The following is a 22,097-nucleotide window of genomic DNA, read 5'->3' as shown; positions in this document are numbered from 1 at the left end:
AAGCTGCAATTGTCAAGACCGACTCGTTTCCTATCGCGACTTTCTTGAGTGTGGCTATCGACCAATAGCAGATAGTTTAGTGCATCAAGCACAGACCCCAGGACATATTACATTCCCTATATTAGATACGTAATAAAATCCTTACATACTTTTTTTCCCTTTGCAAACGACACACAACGAACAATAACAGACCCAAACAATTGGTATACAGTGTTTCGCTGAGCTTGTGTCAATCAATGTGGTTTTTTAATTCTTTTGAAACTCCCTTCCGCATTCAGTTGTTGTGATGGTAAAATCTTCCAGAATCTCCGTCTACATGTTATGTTAAATCTCTCAGCTTTTTACACTCTGTTCACCTCTTGCTTTCATATTAAAGCCGACACTTTCATTACGCAATACACATATATCCCTTTTGTTTAAGATGCAAATCAGTAGGGGAAGAGGTGGTCTCTCAATCGTCGCGCGACTAGCGAGGGAAATACAGATAATGAAACCTTCCATATAATCAATCAAGGTTCGAAAACAATCTAATTCGATCAAGGCATATAACGTCTAGATTTTAGCTGTAATAGTCTATTACCTGTTTTTTCTTTGTTTTTGTCCTTTGTAAAGACAATTGGAACATACATGTTAATATAAATTATCAGCTAGACGTCTTGTTTAGGAGGCACAAGTAGTCGATAAAATTATTTTATGATCGATAATCGGAGCACAAATTACTGATGACACCTGACAAGCTTGAAGCCTGATGCGACCATTTCTATCCGACAAATAGAGACCCCGTGATGAATTAATGGCTTCCAGCAAGCTACGGGAGAAGACGTCCTGCTTTCGCTTCATTGATTCTGATAAGTAGCTCAATTGAAATGATTCTCCTCTTTTTCTTCCGTCCATGAGCACGTGTCTTGGACAAGCTGTCGTGGTTTATTATCCGATGGTCCATTTATTTCCCAGAGGTCTACTGATGCCATATCTGACCACTTTGGTTGATATCATTAACTTATCATTTGGGTTAGCAGCTAATAAAGAGATCAAACTAACGAAATGTTATGGAAGCAAACCACAGCATAGCTAAGTCATTAACGTTGATTCCATTTTCTGAAGCGTGTTGTTAAGCCTTAGCACAACCGTATCCTTCTGATGACAACAAAATACGTCATTTGGAAAAAAAACCCCTAATATTAGTATAACGTACAAATGCACGTTCTACATTATATATACTAAAGCACCGCTACATTTTTTGTACCATTGATATTACTGAAGTTGTAACGATATACCGATATATATTCGCACCACATGAATTGTTAAAAAAAATTATTATAATACAATTTGTTAACTATTCAAGTATATATTACTTGGTGTTACTGGGTAGATTTTTTAATCTATTGTACTAATAGGTAGTTAATTGTAGCAGATGGTAAATACATCTGACTGGATAGGCAATAGAAGCATAGCTGTCTTTTTCGAAGCGTACCAAAGTACCTGACTAGCTTTGTTTTTCGAAGCGTACCAAAGTACCTGAATAGCTTTCTTTTTCGAAGCGTACCAAAGTACATCATCCCTTTGCACCATGGATTTATTACACTGTTGAGTTTAAAATTGAGAAGAAAAGTTTACAAGTAATATTTCGAGAATTATTTAAGTTCTTATTGAAAAACAATAAATGTTGATGTTCCCGAAAACTGTTGGCGTACTCGAAGAAATGTTTCTTATCACATAGTAATGCATTATCGAATGGGTTGACATAAGAAGCATCAAAGACTTTACAGTTCAAGCCGTCAACATGCTGCGATATGAATTCATTAGTTGATCTACACAATCACTGAAACCCTTCAACCCCCGAGCTTTAAAAAAATTCCGTCTACAAAACTGATAGCAAAAAAATGAAGCTATATACGATCTTCCATTCCTCAAAATCAACAATTCTCCTTCCATCATTTATCACGTCGCAGTTGTTCGTGAGTTTTTCAAATTCTTTGTATTTAGATATTTTTCATCGCATAACGGATTTTTTTTTTATCATGGCATAAGGCAAAATATTGTGAGATACACGTGTAACTATTGTAACGTTATAAAGAAGTCACGCCTTGATGATATCGTATGGTTGACTCGATAGTGACAAGTATTCCGTCTGCATTACAGGTAAATGGAGTTTTCTGCTAATTTTCAGAAAAAGACGGGTTATTGATAAATAGAATCTTACACTCGTACCAAATAACTGTGAAATTAATTAATCTCGTTAAATAATCTGATATTTCTCGTTCGATAACTTCATATTATATCGACAATTGTGTAACATCGTCTAGAAGTACAATATGAAATAATATAATCATTGAAACTATCTTATTTTACCTAGAAAGTCCCTGAAAACAACATGTCTAGGCGATCATATAGCGTACAAGTATTGATTAATTTTAGTACCTATCAGAAATTGAAAGGAGAATCATAATTACTTATCTGTCTTCGTTTCCATTTTTCTGTCTTTTTTTAAATCAACATATGTCCATGCTTCTTTCTGCTGGGAAACATTTTGTATTTTTTTTTCCTGTTTCCGGTTTACTTTTTTTGTGTACGTGACGGAATAACCAAGAAAAAGGACGTTAAACCTCTTTAATCGATTAATCAACGTATCAGGTTTCTACCACGTGTACAGAAGTAATCTACCACCAAATTCAGACCAAATTCTGTCTCATGACTACTACAGAATGACACTGCTGCCGCTGTGTAATCTCTCGCAAGTTCTACCTTATGTATAATATTATCAAAATGTTCCTTATACAAACCTATCTTTAATTTTCATTATTACTGATTTATCTCATGACAACGGCACGTAACTTCGAAATAAATCAACAGGATTTATTACATTGTCGATAAGCGTTGATTGGAATATTTAAAAAGATACATTTCCTCACCGTTGGAAAGTAGATAAACATTTGATGGAGGTGTTTAGAACAGTACTGCGATAGCAGGCAGCCTATAATTTCAAACGGCAGCCGAGTTGCTTTTGAGCCATTCACTCTACAAATACAAAATCAGAACTCGACGGAGAGTCTGGTGAATCGTTCATATAAAATACGTCTTGGTCCTAAGACTTGATTTCATAATTTGGTCTTATAATAATAATACCCAGAAAGTGTACAGGGCGACAAAATGCCGTTTACTTTTGTCTTCCACATTTTTTCTTTAAAAGCGCCCAAAATGTATCTTTTTTCTTATAGGGTTGTACGGAAGGTATGTGAAGTGAATGATACCATTAAATACAAATTTAGAGTTATATATAGTAGAACCAAACAATGAATTCAATTGCGTCATGCAGTCCTTGTTAGACTCGTCAGTGATGATAAGACCTAATTTTCAAAGCCCAGGATGCGACTACGGAAATCCAAGTTGATTGAAATAAAATTCAAAATTTGGACGGGGAGATGAACTAGCCCTATAATTCAATAAATTTCATATATCAGATAATTTTAACGTATTTAAGAAAATGGTTGTAATAACTTCATTTGAATTAGAGAGAAATAGTTTTATCAATACATATCCTTTTTCGGCTTGATATGACAGCATATGTAGCAGTGTTGTATCTCATGTTATGTTACGTATTAGTGTTTAGATGTATATATACACTATGCAAGTCATTGGATTACTTTCACATCTTTTAATGTATTTGACATCTATTTCTACCTATCTGGAATTCCCATTGTCACTTCCTAGGTTTCAATCAACTAGGCCCTTGGAATCACTGACGAGTCCTTGAAGAATGAAGTATGAAACAGCTATAACATGCAAATTTACTATGTTATATGTCTCTATTATTCTACATCTGTTATGAAAGGTGCAAACTTTGAAGAATGCAAACAAGGTGTAATGATTTATCATTAATTCTGTGTCACTTTACAATACCGATATAATCATTTTATGTTCTGAAGGTGTATTCCTAAGCTGCACAATATGACATGATAACATATAAGTACGGGGACAAAGAAATGTGCGTTTACAATTTCTGAGAGAAATGTGAGTATACAGTTTCACAGAGAAATGTGAGTACACAGGGAAATTTGAGTATACACTTGTGAAAACAGGAATTGCTTATTGTTGGAGTTTCACAGGGAAATGTGAGTACGCAGGGAAATTTGAGTATACAGTTTCACAGAGAAATGTGAGTACACAGAGAAATGTGAGTATACAGTTTCACAGAGAAATGTGAGTATACAGTTTCACAGAGAAATGTGAGTACACAGGGAAATTTGAGTATACACTTGTGAAAACAGGAATTGCTTATTGTTGGAGGATATGACGTATATAAAAAAAACCCAGGTAGCATCACACAGACTATGACATTGAGATGGACTCATCAGTGACAATTTCATGTCCACGACAACAACTGGGAATACGATAGTCAATGACATCAGGAAGTATAACTGCCTTATTTTACGGTATAACAGTCCAACATTTGAACAATAAATATCATGTTACGAGACCAGAGTAAGGTGACCCGTAATTACAGTGTGTGCGGGGCGATTACCCGCATGAGGATAAATGGTTTTTCATCGAACCACACAAAGATTCAAGGATTTGGGAATTGATACCACCATATTAGATATTATATTTTCATTGGATTTAAGAAATATAAAATGCCCTATTTATGTTCTAATGTTATCAAGTACAATGGCTATACAGAAATCGTACATTCTTCACAAAAATGTCAACATTTCTACATTGGTCGGCAAGACTATAGCCACCAAAACTAATACGAGAAGATAAGTATAGAAAAACATTTAATGAAGAGAGACATAAAAAGAAACGCAACCAAATTTTCAGAAAATTTACCAAAATCAAATGCACCAGCAAAAACAAGCAAGCGTTTTCTAGGAACCCCTAAAATATACTTGCAATTCTCTTCATCCTTGATGGATATCTACGCAAAAACACGTAAGAATATCTATAAAAAAGTATATAAAAAAACAGCAAGAACCTTTCAACATCAATAAAAAAAATAAAATTTCTGATCTCCCACCTTACCGTTGTTCCATGTCCTCAGTAGACGTGTAAGGAACAGTTTACAGTGTTACATTTTCATTGACTTGCAAAGTAAGCGAAATCAGCATGTAAATTAACTATCGGAAAACTGTAATGGCTGTAATTGTGGTGTCGTTTACAAATGTTATATATCCTTTTGGCGACATGAAGTCCAATGCATTCAATGGTCCTAAGCAGGCACTTTTTTCTTTAACTGACCTGTACTTGTTTGGAGAACCTAACAATACTTGAACAACCGAATTAATTTACATTGCCGGTAGAGTCGGCGACGCTTACCCTGTAGGGGCACATGTCATATTTAATTTCATTTCTAATGGTGTCTGTGTCAATTGTAATTGAGTGTCTATATTCTCTTGTTTGATAATGTTATCAATAAGTGAAATTAGTTGATACTTCAGGTGTTCGTAAAGAATAGATAAGTGAGAGTTTAATTTATTTTTAATGTTTATCTTTTACGATTTAGTAATGATATGTTTATATAAATCCAATTTTATTTTATATAGTATGGAAGTATTTTGTTTATATGAATCCAAATTGATTTTATATGACATTGCAGTATTGTGTTTCTACAAGCCCTAGAATCCAATAAATGGTATTATTGTTTCAACTGTGAAGAATCATTAGTCAAATGATTCTTCTGAAATGAAACTGTCCACTTCAGTGATTGACAGATGACGTAATTGCTGTCAAAGACAGTGCCTGGCACCGACAGAACGCTGGCGACCTAAACCCTCATCAAGCGCATTACTGATACCTGCATAATGATGATACGATCACAGATTCTCTATTTAGCTTTGAAAGGCGCCCGGCACGTGCAGTTTGTTTCTGCTTTGGGATAAGAACAAAACCCTTTTCCTGTCTGTTTATTAAATCTACTGTCATCAACGAACAGATTTGGTATGAGCAATTCTGACAGCACGTCAGTAACGCACCCGGTAGTGTAGAATGGTGCATGGAAAGTGCAAATAGTACAATTTGAGTGATACATGCTATATCTATGAGTATCCCATTTTTGAATGTACTTCCGTACACTTTTAGAGTCTCAATTAAAACGTAATTTTTATTTAGAGCGTTTGTACACAGCATGTTGTTACTTTGCGAAGACAAGATGTGACTGTTGTTGTGGAAGTGTGTCTGTGTTCTTTCCCGCTATTTCATAAAGACATGCCAAACGCATATTTGTTTTGTCAATGCAGCAGGAAATAGTCTTGAAAGGTTAGGGGGCATAGCTATGCATACTAAATCCCCATTAGGGTTCGCCTGTTGCTACGTATGAAAGGAATGTCTCAATAGCGGTGTTTGTATGTGACGCGCCGAGACCATGGTGTTGTTGCTCCGTTCGGGCACCATGTCACAGACAATTCAGCAATCCTCCAAAACAGCGGATTTTAAATCGTAACAATGGCAAAATATGCGCGCATCCCATCTGATATTGTACAAAACACGTTGCATTGCATGGCAGCAGAAGAAAAAAATCGAATTATATTGAATTTTTTCTTTTTGTTTTTAAGCAAGAATGTTATAATGAGGACATGGAATCACAATCCTGACACATTATGGTTTTACAAAAAAAGTGATATATTTGAGGGGAAAAGGAAAAGAAAGCACAATAAAGTAGATTGTTTTCTTTCAGAATTCATATTAACAAGCAATAATATGATCAAGATGCATTTTTCTTCAATTGGTGTCTAAATTCCTCTTTTTCTGATTATTTTTAATTTGATGTCACAGCTTGTGTCATAGTTCTGGAATCTTTATCACTGTTAACTTATGCTGTTATGTCCTAACCAGCCTGTTTCAGTCTGTTTGATGAGTATCACGCAGTATTTGTTGCAGTTACATTGTCTGAGGCATAAACAGTAAATGAACGAGCTTTACTGTTAGATACAGTAAAATGGAGCAATACACAACTTAACGTGGAAAAGATAACAAAATAAATTGTGTTCCACATTCAATGTAAGCAAGAGTCATAAAAATGTTAGATATTGAGTTGGTTCCGGGGCACTTTCCAAGACTGAATACATTATTGGAAACTTGGCCATTCGGAATTCATTTTCAAACTTTAATAAGAAACCGAGGTAATTTTGAAAATTTGATATTGGATGGTATAATGTTTTAATAGCCTTCATATTTAAAGTCCATGGTCAATTATATATCGGTGTTTATGACCTCATACATCCATAACCATTAATGTTGGTTGTACTCGTATAGATGATTAAATTTGAATGCTTGATGAATATTATACACTGCTGAAGAAATATGTTACTGCCAAACTCGCTTCAAAACAATATTAAATGGTTGCTTACTCTAATCATCCGATCAACATTCATTAACTTTGGGTTGTTTTCAAGAGATAATGTTTTCGTTATGTTCCATTGAGTACTTCGAAAGAAATATTGATCTCAAATGCATTCAAAATTTTACCGTTATTAACCAGTAAACAAATATTTCACCAGTCGCAGCTCAGTGTTTGAGAGGTTTGTAAGGGAAACTCGTTTATTTAATTTGATCTATTCCACTGGTCTAAGTGCGCCCACTACGGCTAAGCTTTACTTTGGAACCCCTTTGTTCACTGAAATCCTTGTCGAAGGAAGCAACAATATGATGCAACTTAATGCAAATCTTTTATTGAGTGCTGAGGTTTTGTTATAATGCACAATTCACAACAAAGTGAACTATACATTAGGGTTTTTGATAGACAAGTATCTCTTTTATATTTATCTAAAAATTCCCTGAAAATTGACCAATCGGAAGTTGAAAGCTTTTCTTTTCAGGGAAAAATGTTGATAGGACAGTCCGCCTAAATTGCAAAATTTTTGGCTGTTCTGACTTTTGAGAACTCATTCTAATGACTTCTAAAACTATTTTTAGCCTAAAAATGTCCCTTCTTTGATCAGTTTGGACAACCAAAATTGGTTGGCATACTGGCGGCCAAACAGTCTAAATATAGCACATCGGGAAATCCGGAACTGAAGGATCACTGAATAATATATTTTATGCAGAGTATTGGGTAAAAATTTCTGCTGGAGTTGTTACAATTCTGTTCGGCTTATAACAACGCAAACCTGTTATGACACCATCAGGGCAGCGCGAACGTTTGTAAATCGAGTTAAAATGAGGTGTACGATTTCCATAAGAACATTAGTAGATGATCTTGTACATTTTTCTACTAAAGCATCATATGAAATCCTAACTTCCGCAGATTACCCTTTAAGATTTTTATATTCTTCAATTTTCAGGGGAAATGAATTATTTGATTCTAGTCTCATTTCCTTATTTAGATATCTTTCAAATGTTCCACGAGTTGTCCTTTCACTTTCATCAAACATTCTTTTTTCAACAGGAATTTAATACTTTTTCCTAAAAATAAGCATTATGTTTTGTATGAGTTCTTCATACTCATTAGAACTGATAAAATTGTCTCCTATGTACACACGAAACCTGACAGCGTTTTGAGCTCAAATGTATGAAGATATATTTAGATAAATATATTCAGCAAGAAGGAAATATGACTATATTTTCAACCTGAGAGCGTATAGATCCCTTGATGTTTGCTGCAAAGCCACTTTATATATATTTAAGCGCATTTTGAGACCTACAATAACTTTCATGGTCAGACTGTGTTCTATTACAATACAATTTGTATGTTCTGAACGTGGCTGTGTATAATTGTTCCCAGAGGAGGTTTGTGGCCACATATTATTGCTTCGTTATCAGTATAACTACAGAAAAAGTCAGCCTTCCTCACCTGATCCTTCGTTATGTAAAGCCAATTGCTTGTCACTATGTACACTGTCTATCATCTCTACAAAACACATAAGATAGAACACTTCTTGGCTTAAATTTGTTAACAAACAGAAATTTGACTCTAAACTTTGAAATCTGAGTCAGCGATACGCATATTCCAATCCTCAAAACAACATTTAAGTAGATTTCCCACCGCCATCGGATTGCAAAATTCTGTTGATTTGAATTGTCATTTATTCAGAACACAATATATGTATTATATCTTATACTTTAACTTCAGACTTTACCAAAATAGAATAAAATATATATCCGTTTTACGGAATATACGATACAGAACGAGACATTTACATACCTTGTCAAAGGATAATTAACTCAACAAAGGAACACATAACTTCTAAGTTAAATGTATATGTATGTACTAAAACACAATTTCGTATAGCGTTTATTTTCATTTTTATAGACATGTTGGCCAATGTTATAAATTGTTCATAATTCTTATTCTGCAAGCACAAGTATACTAAAAGTTAAAATATGCAGCTTTCAATATCAGTGTGAACATTTCAATCATATTTGACTGATGTCTTCATTGGCTTACTGCTGTCAGGTTTTTATATTGCTTTTTTAGACCGCTATATATGAATTCTACACCATTTCAGCCATGTACATTTCACATGCATTTGTACTTAATTCGTTAGTAAGTAACTGACCATTTTCTGTGCTGAATTCTTTAGTAACTGCATTTTTCCGAAATCTTAGTCAACTGAACATTTCTTTGTACTATATATTAGCATGCACTGAATTCTTCAGTAACCGTCCATTTCTCTGAACTAAAATCTGTAGTAAATGTGCGTTTTGCTGTATTGAAGTCTTTAATAAATGCTCATTTCTCTGTGCCGAAATATTAGGCAACTGAACATTTCTGTGTACTGAATTCCCCAGAAACTGTATATTAATATGTACTGAATTCTTTAGAAACTGTCTATTTCTCTGTCCGGAAGAATTTTATATTTATACATTTCTCTAACTAAATAATTTAACACCTGTCTATTTATCTGTACCGAATTCTTTAGCAAATGTCCATTTCTCTGTGTTGAAGAATTCCTTAAATGTACATTTCCCTGTACCAAATTCATTTTCAACTCTAAATTTGTGTGTACTGTTACCGTACATTTTTTCTCCACTGAATTCTGTAGCAATTGTACAAGACTTCTGTACTGAATTGTTAAGCAACAATAATTGTTTTCCTTGTAACAAATTATTTAGAACTGTACATTTCTACGTACTTAAATCTTAGGAAACTCGACACTTTTCTGTACCGAGTAATATAGGCTTAAAAATTTAAGCCTTTAGTAGTATTGACGAGTCCTAGAAGGACGAAACACCTGCATGGTGCAGTTTATTTCATTGTTTGTCTCTACTGTATCTAACTCTGAATTATCTAAAACCTTTCCAATAATTTTCATCAACAATAATCTTTTGAAACCAAGTTTTGCATGTTTCCATCACTTGACGATTTCTTGCACGAAATTTGTGATAATGGGATCAGGCCTTTGAATATCGATTCAACTTTGATATACAAGCACCATAGGTTGGGGATGCAGGAATGTTGCTATCAAAATAGAAAGTTTACAATAGGGAATTGTCAGTCGTCACCCTTATATAGCTTGATGGAAAGCTGTCGGTGATGCTTTCGTTGTAGGAAAAGATCGAGATAAGCGGCTGATGTAGAAAGAAGAGTCTGTCGTCTTCGTGATAATTTCCAATTCTTGTGGGTATATGCGATGAACATGGTCAATAAATCCCTTGTTATTTAAAGACAATACGTCATCGATTTTTCTGAAAGTGAAATTAGATTATTTGCGACCTATTTTGATAAACTCATAGATAAAATCAGTCCCGTCTAAAAACATCATTAGCCGGTCTAAAAGATTGTGGACATTTATTATATGAATTGGCTTAACTGTCGACTTAGTTGTAGTAGGATATACAACACACGCGTTATTTAACAAGTATTCACTGTCATAAACGAGCGCCAGTGGACGACATGTCATTTTATAGATTACATTTTAACATGTAACATCAAAATAGACTTCCTCTATAACGATGCGAGAGTCGATATCCCTGAATGGTCGTTAGAATAGTGGATTACCACAGCTGTTCAAGCACCAAACTCCTGCAATTCCGATGTGATGAAATTTCACCTGGCATATATGACATTTGAGTGCTCTCGAATGGCTACTTCACAAATTGGCTACGACTTTGAAGTTACTGAAACATGTCTGTCAAGCCTGTTCGGCGGAGCAGGAGCGATTTCAATCTTGAGTGTTTCTTTGCTGGTGCGTTGGTCTGATACCTTTGGGAAGACGGTGTAAAATAAAGACCACGGCTTACTCACCCTAGCATTCTTATTCGGTAATATTTGGAAACGTTTGATCAACCGCTAATCTTTATTCGTCTTCTTTTATTGCTGAGACATTGCCTCCATATTTGTATGTTTTTCCAACCCTCGACTTATATACTTCATGGCAGTGATTTATCTAACTTTCAGTTTTCAATGTTTGAGCATTTGATAGCACGTTTCACAATACGTGCTCTATGATACTTTGAAGATCCAGTCTTTTGACCCTGTTTCTTAGTACTACTTTTCTCAATGACAGTGACCATTTCCACTTAAGCTTTTCAGATTCTTCATTGTCATTCTTATCTTGTTAAACTATAATTAATCAAATGAAACATTCAAACATTAGTGTTCGATTCATCAAATAATTTTATTCAAACATGACATTTATGCAAGAAACATAAATTAAAGGTTACAATAGATTATTGTAAGCGATATTAGACCATTAATAGTTTGCGGTTCCTTTGAAAGTACACGTATTCCAATTATTACTGATGTTAATCGGGTTAGGGGCATGAGAAATAACTAAACATGTAGCAAACTTCTTTGTGGTGACTATTGATGTTATTGATACGGTTGCTGGACATCAGGCTTGAAGTTTGGTAGACCAAAAGCATACGGTCGAATAGAAACCAATCTGCATACAGTATTAGATAAGTATATATCATACCAGGAAGTTATCTGCATCAGAACTCGTCCCGTCCTTCCTTAACTCGTCAGTGATGCTAGGGATCTTAAGTTTAAAAATGCCGACAAAGGGCAAGGAAAACCTAGATTGGACACACACTCAAAATAGTAAAATTTTATATAGCATTGTGCGTTTACCCTTTAGCTAAACAAATTATACTATTACTCTATAATGACGTCCTTTTAAAAGAGCATAAATTGACTGTGTAATCTCAAACCGACAGAAATTCATGGTTTTACAGGAAAACCTAAGGGACTAAATTTTGACATTTTGCTTCTTAGTCGCTGCAAGGATTCAAAATTTTAGGCCCTCAGCACTACTGACTAGTCCTAGAAAGACGAGTGTATGATGCAGTTCAATTCATTATTTGACACTGATGTTCCAAATTTTATTTCTTTACGATGATGCTCGCTTGTGAGTCTTTTGTTCAATTTTCTACAACCCTTCTCAATGCCAAACAATCCCATTTTCAAATTGAGACGGTTTTTCTGTAAAACAAAACAGTAAAGTAATATCGGAGAACCTTTCAGTTTCTGAAAACATAGCCATAATACAAATGTTCCATCTTTGCAAAGGTTCATGGAACTTTAACAAGGATGTGCCCTATTCATTTATTATAATGGTTTACACAAGAAAAAGCTGCTTGATGCATTGCTGCGCACATGACTCATTAATCAACCTGGCACTGAAGAACACAAATATAATTGCAGGCGAAGTGTGACTTTAAGAATGATATTCATTTGATTCTCAAACACCCTTTATCAGGCGATCAGAATGAGTTGGTAATATTCCAAATCAATCATAAGTTTTTTTCGTTTGAGTTGTCGTTCTTGTGTGGCAGTAATTGGAACTTCTTCCATACCACTGTACCAGTTTTCGTAATACGTAATCCTTCTGCAGATTATCACTACTGATTCTTGATGTCATTTTTTGAATTTATTCGATATCAATTCTTACTAAATTACACAGACACAATGCTATACATTTCGGTGCATTGTCGAGTTTGCGTCATCTGATCATATTCATGGGCATTAAGATAAAGATCCAATATATGCAATTCTTTGTTCAACCGCCAAACCAGTCAAGCATCTATACGACTCAGATGATGGCACTAATTCCTTGCCTTTCCAGGCTCTGACTGTCTGCTTCTCTATGAATATAAACAAGATTATTTACGCAAAAAGTCAAACGGAAAATTCCATTATTGTGTGGTTCATGCTTTCGTTTTCAAATAAAGACATCAAGTCAATACATTCTTTATATATGCAGCAGAGTGCCTGTCAGTAAGCTTATATGCAAACTCTATGTATGATCTTGAAAGTAACATGGTCGCCATTAGAAATATTCAAATCGTGTTATGATAACAATGTTTATTTAACAAACAGTTTTCATCTTCTACATTAATGGGATGGAATGCTCACTTCACATTATGATAGTACGTCACTGCTAGCGCCAAGTTACCAATAATTCTTCATAATACACATTTAGGACACTGAAATTAAATTCCTGATACAGTGGTGAAAAGACCATACACATACATAGATTAGCCATGACTGATAAATGCTGTCGCTTATGTTTGCTAATGTTCTTTCTTTGGATGCATTGATTTACATTCTGTAATCAAACAAAGAACAACTGAATCGGAAGAAAACATTTGCCACAATGCAACTACCAATCTGTGTATTGCAAATTGCATTTAGATATACGCGATCACTCGAAATCAGTAGAACGCTTACACCACTTGAGTCATTGGCTTTAGGTTCATTGGCAACGAACGTCAACAGTTGATGGTGATTACAGCATTACGTGTCAGTCAGTGAAGAGGCGATACAAATACATCTGATGCGTGTAAACCGATTGGCTGTTTCCAGATGCAAAAGGTTTCCAATGTGTTACCAGTGGAGGTAGAAAGGGATAACTGCACCATACAGCAAAACATCAATGCCTTGATCTGTTTTTGAATTTGCATCGCTATTACAAATATAAATCTTTATTTAGAAATTGATGAATGTTCCTTAGAAAGTATTATTGTCGACAAGAAAAAAATTCATCTTCAAAAGTGGACTTTAGGGTTTAAAAAATCGATATGCTTCTATCAGCTACATTAAATTACACAAGGAAAAACACAGGCTGTAAAATTCTCCCAATGGATGTACAAACTCACAGGCCATTCGAACATAAAACAAAGTAACTCCTTTGCATGGAAAAGAATGCAACACATACAATAAAACCGTGTTAGAGCATGTTGTCAACATTTTATTTGGAAATTCGGGTTACTTATAATCTGTAATCAATTGACAACATACAAATATATATTTCAAGTAGATATAAAACATTCTCTGATTGTGTAGAATACTAGTTATCTCAGGATTGTTAGAAATGGCTAGACACGTGTGATTTATCTATACTATCACTTAAAACAAATTCAGTTTCGTTTACAGTGAGGTGTGCAACACGTTTACAGAGAGAATTTGAATATCGAAAAGAAGCAGGAGTAGGATAAGCTAGTAACAGTTAGATTATATTGCGGAAAGACCACACTTCCTAATTTACCTCCCTTAATCATAGCCTTATTGATCCGAGACAAACATTTCATAGATGCGTTCGATACCATCAAAGACGATATTGGATTATTTGTGGCATACTCAACCTATCACTTTCAAATAGACATCCGTGATTTAGCATTTTATATTGACTATGGGGGTTAAACACTGATAGCAAAGGTGCGTTTGAAGCCATGCTATTCATATTAGAAGTGTGGTTGACAGCAAGCTCAACACTGAGCTCATATAAGCTTCCGAACACATGCAATATCCTACACGCAAACACTCGTGTACACTCGATGTCGAGCTTGATCATTGAACCATTGTAGAGTTGCCCATCATGTCCGGAGATTAGGTAACACATCACAATATGATATCGGCAAGAACACCGCCATGCACTCATTATAACTAGCGGCGTTGAGATGCCGTACAAGGATACAGGGAAATCATAGTTTCATTGGGAAACACCTGTCATTAATTATTGATTGTCTTCATAAATCGCGACATTAAAAATATATCCAAAGTTTCATTTTTCTACAAATCAATGTTGCACCAAGAAAAATGTTTTTTTTTTTTTTTTTTTTTTTGTGAAGTTATACCTGCATAGCTAATTTCCACTTAAAGTGAAGACGTAGTGCAGATAATTTTCTCAAACTGGTAAAAATTATTTCATTTAAAAGTACCATCAACCAAATCATATCAGTGAATATATACTTATTATACATGTTGCAATGCAATGTCGCTCTGGGCAAACTACTCTAAAACTGCCATGGCTCACAAATAAAATCGAAATATCCCTGTACAATGACAATAAAGCCTTGTAAACTGTCCCATATAATACATCAGACAGTGGTTGTTCTGTTCCAAAACGCGAGAATTTCTAATCGTTCGTGTCATCTTAAATGGTATTCGGAAAATAAAAAAAAACACGATATTCTTGGAAAAAGAAAGCAACACACTCATATATCGTGTCGACACGTTCCGTGTATTTTAGTGTTAGTTTGAAAAGTAACTCATTTCAATGAAGCCAATCTTACGTAGAGTCCATCCCTCTTCCCATATTTAGTCTCTACCTCAGTCAATTCATCAGTCCCTGTTTCTTACTTTCTTCCTTTGAGCCATTATCAATTAGAAAGCCATGCCAAGTCCCCAAGACATGCACGTCATAAACGCATTGCGCTGGCTGTGTGACCTTAATGACGGTATAACACATTCAATTGGGTCAACACCCTCCGATAATGGTTCACTTACTGAATCCTGACAAAGCCCCTCCGTGACGATCATTTGAGAGAACGCGTGTCTATATAATGTCTCTGATTTCATTTGTCACTGCTTCGAGGCTATAGCTCTGAAGAAAGCATAATCAATCCACTGCTGGTCAAACTATAGAGAAACTTTTAGTCGTTGGCTATGACCATTTGTATCCCTACGCCATATCGCTTTGTCACGGCGGCAAACTAACATAAAATCTTATGCTTTGTTAAACGGCACATTTTCACGGCGACAAAGCGAAAAAAACACCATTTTATTTTCTTTGAATAATGTTTCGCCGTTCTAGAAGCCGATTGTTTTGAAGTTCTACAAATGGAAACACGGGTTTCCCGTTCGTTACGAGATATGTGGGTTACCATCGCGTCTAGTTGAAAGAAAAAAAAAACAAAGATAACGTTTTAGCCATCGTAGTCGGCGAATGATTATGACGTTGCTAGATCAATTCATTATTATGGAATTTCTAAAACAGTTCTGTTAAGAACAATTGTTTTTACAGACTCGATTGCATTTATGCTCCTAACTGGTGGCAGCAACATATATCATTCTAATGAACTGTTCAAAATCAATAAAAAAAACGTATTCTGTCTTATACATAGCCATACATTAATTGTAATGATTGTCGTGTAATGAAATTATATTCCAATGTTGGATAAAACAAATATCCACATTCAGTCAGTATTGCATGAACTTCCGCATAATGCTTTATATGAAATACCACCTTCCGTTCGAGGGCTTTCCAATTTTTTTGTATGAAGGATCTGTTCCCACGAAAACAAGGTATAATAATTATATAAGCTTGAACGCAATACTATTTATAATTCACAAATAATGTACAGCTGAGCTGATATATAGTATGTGAGATGGATGTCAATAATTAACAATATAGCGAAAAGAAAGCAGTATTCATGAATATTTGTTAAAAAGTCACAACCAGAAATGTAATCTATGTATTTTCATAAAAAAAGATGCGAAACGATTGAACTTACTAAGTGATATTTTAATATATATATATGCCAAGTAAAATCATATATAAAATAAATTAAAGATAAAATAATAATTGATATAAAGAATAATAAACGTAAGGAATATTGTACAAAAGAAGACATACAAGTAAATAACCCCATTGTATACTAATTAAGCTAGACAAGAATAGATACAAACATTGAATTAAATTGTACCAGTAATGTTAAAGGCCTTGCTCTTGAAGCCAATAAAGCGACTGACGAAAATCAAAAGTGATCACAGAACAGTCAAAATCTGAGTGGGGAGGTTCACTAGCCCATTTGATTTCAATAAACATCGCAATATCTATGTATTTCTGATAATTACTGAAAACCTTCAAGTACACATGTACTTCTGTTTACACAAATAGTAAAGAAAATGTGATGACAAAACGTTCACGGACACTCCTGTTTCCTTCCACAGCAAAAACATTCGCGCGCTTCTATCCGAGACAACAACAGTGATTGATACATATATATATAAATCCTTGTTCCGCAATTGTTGAAAACAAAAACATTAAACTGTTAAAGGAATATGCGATAGTTTAAAATCTCCAATAAATAGAAACCATGTAACAAAACATCCCAAATTTTGTTGACAAGATATCGATTGACATCATGAAAATTGTGTTATTGAAGTTATCTGTGTTCCTAGTGTCTTTATATCTAATATGTAACAAGACAAATCACGCAATTAGATGTTTTGTGGTTTCGAGGCGTGCCATTTTCGGCAACTCGAAGGAACTCAACTTCAAATAAACTGATGAAAAAGTTAGCAAAGGTTTTAATCTTGTTCGGCTTCTTATTATATTAGTCAGTGTCTAACGTTTATTCAAATACATGTGAAGTCGTTTTGTGTCTGTTTCCGCCTGGTAAATGTGCAAATTTGGCCGTAGGACTGACAACATATGGAAATGACAAACCAGGTTAAACAAATGGAAAGAAATTAACCATCTGCTACCGGCCCGCCATACTGATATAAATCACGGCTCTTGAATGCCAGTGGGACATTACTTATTGTTATAATGATGACCACGGCTGCCATCTGATGCAGGGTAGCATTTTTCCATAGAGAAAGTCCAGAGGTTCAGCAGAATACTCCAGACATTTTCCATAAAAAATTCACAATGAATCAATGATAAATATCACAGATTGAAATGTCAGCGAAAGGCGATTCGATTTCAAGAAGAAAGTGTTAGACCTAGCGTAGGCATCACAGCTGCCCACGGTGAATACATATTTGGAATATTTGGTCAAATTGAATAAACTCAGTACTGTGTGTGAATGTGGAAATCTAACGATTGTTCAGTGAAAAGAAATAGTTCATGAAAGAAAAAAATAATAACAACTCTTCTCGAAATGTTTTAAAATGTCAGTTGAGCTAGAATTTAACAATATACAAATATCACTAGTGCACTTTACTATTATAGATAGTGAATACTTAGTTGCATTGATAGGACGCTTTTGAGTCTAATATAACGCGTCCTAACTGATTCATTCAGGCAGCATTGATTGAGACCGAGAATTTGCACTTCGTCTTCACTATAACACATTACGCACGCCGACATCTAGACTTGTTCTAGGTAAGTTAACAAGAAACAACAAAGTACCACCAGAAGATGTATCTAATCTAGATACCTGACTACAAAAAAGAACCGGTGATTTTGACTTTTTAAATAAAATCTATTTTACAAACATATTTGGTTTCAAAATGTCTTTTAAGAATTCTTTGAAATTGGTTAAATTTCGTGTGTCAATGAATGTTCTTTGCAAAAAACGGTTCCATATTATAGCAGAGATAGTTTTTAGATTGAAACTTTCAGAAGCACTCCAGTGTGGTTGATAATACAGCTATCAATTTGCCAATAATTTACTGTTAGAAGAATTACATGGCGGAGCGCACTTTCTAAGGTTAGGCTCATTAATATCGCTGGGTGGTACTAGTCGTGTTCCCGGCATTAACTAGACCCTGATTGATAACCAAGCCTCCACATACAGTGGCATGCAGTTACAAATTACACAAAATTCAACAAAGTAGCTCAAATCTTTACAGGCTAGAGCAATTTTTATTGAAAGTGATTGTAAAATTAACACCGTCGCAAACCTTGATGAAACTTTTATAGTTTCTACCTTGTCGTATTTCTGAAGAAAGGATGATACAGAATTGAAATCAAAGGTTTTAATTTCCCTCATGTTTTACTGAATCAATGAAGTCCATTAAACCTGATATTTTTTATTTTGTGAAGTTTCCAATTTCTTTGGTGACAAGGTCGATACCGGATGTAGACTGTCAGCTCCTGACAAGACGTAATGGAACTCTAAAGGAAGAGTTTGAACGAAATTTTGTGACGTCAAACAACGAGCGCATTGCACTTTAGGAGGCTAATTCCAAACGTCCAGTGCAACTGATTGATAACCTATTCAAAATTTGACATACCAAACCCCTCAGAGTAAATTAAACATATACATATTAAACCGCAAATTAACAATAGATAGAAGAAAAATCTGATATGCTTATAGAATATTATTCTATGTCAAATTCGATAAAAGGAGGGCAAAATATAAGCTAAAAAATTGCAAGGAGAATAAGACAAGTGTTTCGAAGAGATGTCATTTTCTGAACAACACAACAATCTAAATATGGATCAAGCTAAATAAGTAATGACACGGTCTTAAACGGGAACAAAGTAAACAACAAGGCAAGCACAAGGCATACCAGCGGGAAAAAATATCTCCCAATTTGATAAAGTCAAAAATAAATCTCAACACTAGAATAGATAAGGGGATTAGTCAAGACAAATTCTAATTGATACCAACATTTACGTTAAAGAATTTAAATCAAATCAAACAACACATATCTAATCGATACCAATTTATACGTAAACGTATTTAACTCTCGAATTAAAAATAAAAAACACACATTTGTAAATAACTAAGTAAAATATGTGATATCGTGACACTCTGATGAAGTGACGTATGCCTAAATAAATATATAAGCGATATGAAGCTGCACATAAATGTATTTAAACTTTCAAATCAAGTAAAATAGTAAGTTTTTTTTCCCAACAGACGATACAGAAACAGTATGCTAATGCAAAACAATAAGTATTGCTGAGAAGAAAAGATATAAGTTAGATGTTATGAGCTTTTGTTAATATATATTATATGCGTTTACCATTTCTCGTGATCTGCGATTGCAAATGACGTATAACAATCATCTCAGCGTGTTTCTTTAGATAAAGATATGGTAGCTGATCTATGATATTACGTGTTATTCGATAATAAGATAACAACTTCCCATTCATGAGGGGAGACAAAAGTATGGTGGTGATGATCTTTAAAGTTAATTAGGAAGGGAACACCATTAAAACCATGAATAGTGTTATGATGAAATGGTACCACTTACTCTATAATTAGATGCGAAAAGTAACTTTCCTCTCTGCTACCAGTGTTATCATTGTATCATCAGTGACAACAATTATCTGGTGGTTTATGCATAGACGAACTAATCCATTTCAGGTTAAAACTTTCAACTTCCTTTTTCATAATTGTTCACCTCAGGATATATTTGTAGAAAAGAGCTCTAAGCTCCGTCACAATTTCGTCCTTTCTGTTTGAAACCAAGATGGTACGTAAAAAGTATACAAACTAATTACAAATTACAATAATTGTTGACACGAGATCTGTGATAATGAGATCTATATCAATATACAATTTACAGTGTGATATATCTTTATATTCATCAGATACCATCTCAAATATCATGATTTGTAACACTTGGGCAGAGTAATGTTTGATATCCATTTGTAACTGGTGTAGCGAGTGTCGGGAGTGAAGAGAATATCATTTAGAGATAATGTCGAATATGCAGAAGAGTGCAAAGAACCGTTGTCGGGCAATGATATTTAAGAGACAAAATCTGTACCGTGTATATAGTTCGTGAAAAATGTGTATGGCCCTGACAGAGCCAGACAGGATAAAAATACGACACGAATGACTCCGATAGCATTATGGGGTCAAATATAGAAAAACATGTAAGGTAGATGTGAAAGAACTCCAAAACACACTTTATCCGCCTTGATATATATGTATATATTGATCGAGGAAAGAAAAACAGACTACAATGATAAACAAATCAAAGACAGCCCTAGTCTGTTGTCCGAACTACTCCAAGAAAAAATATGGTAATGAATGGAACATGTATAAGATCAATATGAAACATACACAGGCTGAAATCCTGAAAATGTATGATTTCCAGGCGGACAGTGTCTCTATTGACTTAAGCGTGACCACTTTCTTTTTGCCTACTTGCGAGCCCCTGGTTTGTCAAAGAACTTGTCCTGATGAATAGCAGAGACGTTCCTGGATCCTTTAATATCACTTTCATAAGTTTCAGTGATGAGTTGTCCAACAGTAACTACGCAGTCCTTTCATATCACTTTCATAAGTTTCAGTGATGAGTTGTCCAACAGTAACTACACAGTCCTTTCATATCACTTTCATAAGTTTCAGTGATGAGTTGTCCAACAGTAACTACGCAGTCCTTTCATATCACTTTCATAAGTTTCAGTGATGAGTTGTCCAACAGTAACTACGCAGTCCTTTCATATCACTTTCATAAGTTTCAGTGATGAGTTGTCCAACAGTAACTACGCAGTCCTTTCATATCACTTTCATAAGTTTCAGTGATGAGTTGTCCAACAGTAACTACGCAGTCCTTTCATATCACTTTCATAAGTTTCAGTGATGAGTTGTCCAACAGTAACTACGCAGTCCTTTCATATCACTTTCATAAGTTTCAGTGATGAGTTGTCCAACAGTAACTACGCAGTCCTTTCATATCACTTTCATAAGTTTCAGTGATGAGTTGTCCAACAGTAACTACGCAGGTTTCCAATTGATGAAAACTTCATGCAGGTTATTCAGAATGATATCTTTATGCATGATGAGGTTTGGCGGTGTTTATAAGGGTTTTTATCGCTTTTCCGTTTTGTTCTGTTTTGGTTGAGTGGAATCCAAATTATACTCTCAACAGATGGTAGCCATTTTCAATTGTTGAAGACATTGAGTGTATAAGTGCGTTTTTTAAAATTCCTTTTATAAATAATTCTATCCCAAAAACCACAAATCAAAACCACAGATAGAATTTCATAAACCTGTATACTAATGAGATTGACATAACGACATTGCTCCAAAACCTCACATTTATAACGTAGCTAAAAGGACGAACTGCGTCACAAATGGAAATTGTTCCATTTTTGGCTGGGTTCGCTTTTGGTTAGAGTCACGGTTTTCCTATATTCATCGGTGAAATTATGAATATTTGCAGCTGAATTTTATGTCCCAGGGTAAGAGAATCATGTGTCGTTGCGTCTATGATTGATGACATGAAAATATCAATTTTTGACAAT

Source organism: Ylistrum balloti, unplaced genomic scaffold (assembly GCF_031769215.1).
Source record: "Ylistrum balloti isolate Yb309-2 unplaced genomic scaffold, AGI_CSIRO_Ybal_v1 Utg371222, whole genome shotgun sequence".
NCBI classification, from domain to species: Eukaryota; Metazoa; Mollusca; class Bivalvia; order Pectinida; family Pectinidae; genus Ylistrum; species Ylistrum balloti.
Note: the sequence above shows the minus strand (reverse complement) of the source record.